This window comes from Lathyrus oleraceus, chromosome 4 (genome assembly GCF_024323335.1).
Source record: "Lathyrus oleraceus cultivar Zhongwan6 chromosome 4, CAAS_Psat_ZW6_1.0, whole genome shotgun sequence".
Taxonomy (NCBI): Eukaryota; Viridiplantae; Streptophyta; class Magnoliopsida; order Fabales; family Fabaceae; genus Lathyrus; species Lathyrus oleraceus.
Genome location: NC_066582.1, coordinates 404464710 through 404469831, shown reverse-complemented (window position 1 = coordinate 404469831; position 5122 = coordinate 404464710). Strand labels below are relative to the sequence as shown.

General features: G+C 38.7%; 1 non-coding gene across 1 annotated transcript; it reads right to left on the bottom strand.

The window, feature by feature from the left end:
* Positions 1-3388: 3388 nt before the first annotated feature.
* Positions 3389-3495, bottom strand: LOC127077310 (small nucleolar RNA R71). The gene has a single exon (XR_007787147.1). It is a non-coding gene; the product is annotated as a small nucleolar RNA R71 (small nucleolar RNA).
* Between the last annotated feature and the right edge of the window lie 1627 nt (positions 3496-5122).

Genomic DNA, 5122 nt, shown 5'->3' with positions numbered 1-5122 from the left:
ACATGTTTGAATGAATGGTTATGAGATGATTAGGGTTTCCACTTGCTTGTTTCTTATTCATGCCATGATTAGGGTTTAGGTCTAAACTTGTCCCTAACGTGCTCTTGCCTCTTGTTTAACTTGTATGCATAGTGATCCACTTAAGATTTTTAATTTGCCCATACCATGCTCATATGATCCATGTTTTGAATATCCTTCTCTCGTCACAACTTGACTTGACAACCAATATCTTGATTATGATACTTGTCTTATGTGGTTTGATACCCTTGTGTTAAGTAATGTACACTTGTTTAAATCATGTCTTATAATTCTATCCCAATTTGTAATGTTATATCCATATCTTGTAATTGTTTATCACTTCATCCAAGTATTTCCTTTATAAACTCCCATGATGATTGAATACGTATCTCATACCTGTTCACGTGCTATCTCTTGTGGTTTTATGTAAACCTTTGTCATGTCTCGTTTATGATCATCATACTTCAAAAACATGTAAGTAGCTTGTTCATGGCTTACCAATTTATGTATCTTTATATACCTAAATCCAAGGGAAAGGATCTTATGTTGACTTCTTAGTCATATACTGTCTGTTTGTTTGTTGATTTTATTTGTCCATTCATGCATTAACCCTACCCCCTTTTCAAACTAAAACACCCATTCAAACCTTGACTTACCTTTAGTCAATGGATCTTTCAACTACACTTGAAAATGCTTTAGTACACATGAAGCATTTCAAACACAACCTTCGACTTACTTTTAGTCAATGGATCTTTCAATTACAAATGCTTTAGTACACATGAAGCATATCAACTCAAACTTTGACTTACCTTTAGTCAAGTAACACTTTCCAAAACATTTTTTTACCCCTTTTATTATCCCATAAAAAAAATGCAAAAACCTCTTAAAAACATAGATAAAATCAAAAGGTACCTGTAGAGTACTATAGACGTTTAGGGTGCTAATACCTTCCCTTTGCATAACCAACCCCCGTACCTTCAATCTCTACTTGGTTTGCTCCTAGTTTTACTATTTGCTATGCATGTTTACTTTGGGTTTATTTTGAATCTTTTCTCATTCCTTTGGAAAAATAAAAGTTCGGTGGTGATATCAATGTTTTGTGAGTCAAGTTAATCCAATAGCTTGGTCTCCGATTCTCACCGCGACAGAAATGGCGACTTCACTGGGGACACTTCCCAAGAAGGTTATGATCACACTGAATTACACAGTGTTTTTGACTCGGATTTCACATGTTTATTAGGACTTTATTATCATTTTGTTTGTATTATGCTCTCTTTTCTCTTGTTTTCAGATATTTAGCAGTTTCAGACTCTTTTGGAAGAAACGAAGCAAAAATACCTAAAATTAGGGTTTTTCGGCGAAATTACACACATGGCATTGCACATGGCGGCCGCTATAGGGGAAGCCATGAGTCATCAAACCTCAACTAGGAGTTAACCACCACGTTCCCATGATCCACCCCATTTACACACATGGCGGGCGCCATGAAGGGATGGCGGGCGCCACCTTTGGAAGTCACGTTCCCACTAAGGGGAAGTTGGAGGGCACCATGGTCTTTACAAGCTGTTGGAAACCTCTATAAATAGCTCATTCCATTTCGTTTTCTAATCATCCAACTTAGTTTTACAACACTAAGCATATATTTATCATTTGTAATAGCGATAATCCGTTACATCGGGGGGTTATCGCACCTTTGTGAGATTGAGTTGGGTCACTTCGAGTTGCTGTCGTCTTTAGCTTCAGGAGTCGAAGGTTTATTTTTGTACCAGAATCGAAGCCTCCGTTTGGAGCAGGTTCTTATTTATCGCTTTATTTATTTATTTCCCGCATCGCTTTTATTTTATTTATTTCCCGCATCACTTTTATTTTATTTATTTCCCGCATCGCTTTTATTTTATTTATTTCCCGCATCGCCTTTATTTTATTTATTTCCCACATCGCTTTACTTTATTTATTTTTCGCACTCGCTTTACTTTATTTATTTTCCGCACTCGCTTTACTTTATTTACTTTACGCACTTTACTCGCTCTCTACGCCTCACATTCTAAAACAAACTCTTCATCACGATTAACACCGCTGTGTTCGTTTGTGTTACCATGTCTGGCTAAATCTTTTAAAGGTTAGAATGTAAGGATCGCGGTTAAAGTAATGTTTCGCATATTGAAATCTGTAGAAATACTTAAAAGGCTGGTTTGATTTTTAACTTGAGTTTTCTAAAATAGACTTGGTTAGTTTTAACTATTCGAGGAGTGAGAAAGCACCCTGGCTTAGTAACTAGGAATCTTTATCACTTTAAGGAAAAACTATTTTTAAAACTGTTTTCGGACGCATTGATAGATTTAAAATCAGGGAACCCCTTGGGTAAACTTTCCAAATCAAAATCACTTTTCAACTAAGTTTACGAGTCTCATTTCTTAAAAATAGGTTTACTACTTTAGCGTTTTGCGCACCTTTTATAAGTGACAGCAAAAGGCCTTAATTTAAGGGTAAACTCGGTTCTGAATACGCGAAAGCGACAGTTCCTGTTAAATGGATTCTTTTCAAGAGTAGAAAATATTGCCTCATAAGTAGTTCTATTTAGACAATCGAAACATCACTTAACTGACGTGAATTACATTCAACCTGTCTTTACCTGCATTTATTATTTACCGTTATTTTGCAAACCCAATATCTCTTTTGTACCTTCTTAGATAAACACCATAACGATAATAATCGATAGATTGACGATTGGTCTCTGTGGGATCGATATTCTTTTATATTACTTTGATGTAATTCGTGCACTTGCGAATCAACACGATCAAGTTTTTGGCGCCGTTGCCGGGGACCAACTTTGCAAATTTCGTACCCTATTGTTACACCGTATAGACTAAGGCATTATTAGCCGGTAAATGCGAAGAACCCGTAGTACCGGAAATTTAGTAGATCCTTTAGCGGAACCCGAACGTTATACTCGTACACACCTCTTACTCATCCGAATTAAGAAAGCTATGGCCGAGAATCGTGACCGGCGACCTCTTAAGGAATTTGCCCAACCCTCTGATGAGGAACCTAGTTCGAGTATAGTAAACCCTCTGATACCTGCTAACAATTTCGAACTAAAACCGTCTTTGTTGCAATTAGTGCAACAAAACCAATACGCGGGTCTCGCTACTGAGAACCCGAATCAAAATTTAAAAGTTTTTATCCAACTAGCCGACACCTTTAAATCTAACGGTGCTTCACCCGATGCGATCCGTTTAAGATTATTTCCTTTCTCCCTCAGGGATAAAGCACATTCATGGCTAGATTCACTTCCAGATAATTCAATAACTACTTGGGAAGATCTTAGGAGAGTATTCCTTGCTAGATATTTCCCCCTAGCAAGACTGTTGTTCTTCGAAACCAAATAACTAGATTTGCTCAAAACCAAGGAGAATCGCTTTTCGAAGCTTGGGAGAGATATAAAGAGCTATTAAGAGTCCGCCCACACCATGGCCTAGAACAATGGCTGATCTTTCATACCTTTTACAATGGACTCCATTATAACACCAAGATGAGCATCGACGCTGCCGCAGGTGGCGCGCCGATGAACAGACCTTATCCAGAAGCTTGTGACCTAATTGAGGATATGGCCCAAAACCATTATCAATGGGGAACTGAACGAGCATCAATAGAGAAAAAGGAGACCCAAGGTGGAATACATGAGGTAAGCTCTCTAGATATGATGCAGGCGAAAATGGACGCTTTAGCCCTTAGGATCGAACATATGTCTACAAACACTAACACCGTAGCAGTAGTCCACACAGAGTGCGAACTCTGTGGATCTAAAGGACACGAATCGGCAGAGTGTAACCTTTTGAACAAACTAAATACCGACCAAGTGAATTGCGCCCAAGGTAACCCATTTTCAAACACTTACAACCCTGAATTGAAGAATCATCCAAATTTCTCCTATAAAAACCAGAACCCTATCCAAAATCATGCACCTCAGAGACCGCAAGGTTATCAAGCCCAAAAACCAAACCAACATATGCAAGCTATGCCCTAGAAGTCTAACCTTGAGAAGATCATGGAAAGCTTTATATCGGGCCAGACTCAGCAAAATAAAGAATTCCTAAACCAAAACATTCATGTAAACGAACTTATAACGCAATTAGGAACCAAGGTTGATCAGATAATCACTCATAACAAGATGCTTGAAACCCAGATCTCACAGGTAGCACAAAACCAAGCCCCACAAACTACACCTGGAGGCCAATTTCCTGGACAACCTCAACCAAACCCTCGAGGGCAAGCTAACGCTATCTCGTTATGAAGTGGGACCGCTTACGAAGGGCCTCAGAACCCAGCAATGAGCGAGTCTAAAACTTCTGAAGAAAATATGCCTACCAACCAAGAAGAGGAACCTGAGGAATCCGAGAAACAAACCAACCAAGAAGGTGAAGCCAAGGATTAAACTTACAAACCACCACCCCCGTACAAACCACCAATCCCATATCCGCAAAGACTTAAACAAACCAAAGTCAATAGCCAATACCAAAAATTTATAAAACTGATAGAAATGCTTCATGTAGAGATTCCTTTCACCGAAGCTATCACCCAAATTCCGTCTTACGCCAAATTTCTCAAAGACATCTTAACCAACAAGCGTAGGCTTGACGGTCCAAAACCATTGGAATGCAACTTTATTTCCGAGGATAAACTTGCTAAGAAGGAGAAAGACCCTGGTAGTTTTTCTATACCTTGCATTTTAGGAAGTCATGTGATCGACAAAGCTTTCCTAGACTTAGGCGCTAGTGTAAGTTTAATGCCCTTAGCTGTATGTAAAAGGTTAAACCTAGGAGAATTGCAACCAACTAAGATGTCCCTACAATTAGCCGATAGGTCCGTTAAGTATCCTGTAGGCATTTTAGAAGACATCCCAGTTAGGATCGGTCAACTTTATATCCCAACAAACTTTATAGTCATGGATATCAAAGAAGACGAAGATATCCCTATCCTTTTAGGTAGACCATTCTTATCAACAGCCGGAGCTATAATAGATGTCAAAAGAGGGAAATTAACCTTCGAAGTAGGGGATGAAAAGATCGAGTTCATTCTTTCGAAATTCCTGATGGCACCAATT